This window comes from Sesamum indicum, linkage group LG4 (genome assembly GCF_000512975.1).
Source record: "Sesamum indicum cultivar Zhongzhi No. 13 linkage group LG4, S_indicum_v1.0, whole genome shotgun sequence".
Taxonomy (NCBI): domain Eukaryota; kingdom Viridiplantae; phylum Streptophyta; class Magnoliopsida; order Lamiales; family Pedaliaceae; genus Sesamum; species Sesamum indicum.
Genome location: NC_026148.1, coordinates 14872381 through 14872647, shown reverse-complemented (window position 1 = coordinate 14872647; position 267 = coordinate 14872381).

Sequence of the window (267 nt, the reverse complement as noted above, 5' to 3'; positions counted from 1 at the left end):
TTAAGCTCTCTCTCTCTCTCTCTCTCTCTCTCTCTCTCTCTCTCTCTCTCTCTCTTTCTTTCATCAAGCTCTCTGTCTCTCTCTCTCTCTCTCTCTCTCTCATCAACCTCTCTCTCTCTCTCACCAAGCTCTCTCTCTCTCTTCTCTCTCTCACACACACACACATACACACCCCCCACACACATACACATACCCACACACACTGCACACACACCCACACACACTGCACACACACACCCCACACATCAACCTCTCTCTCTCTCTCTC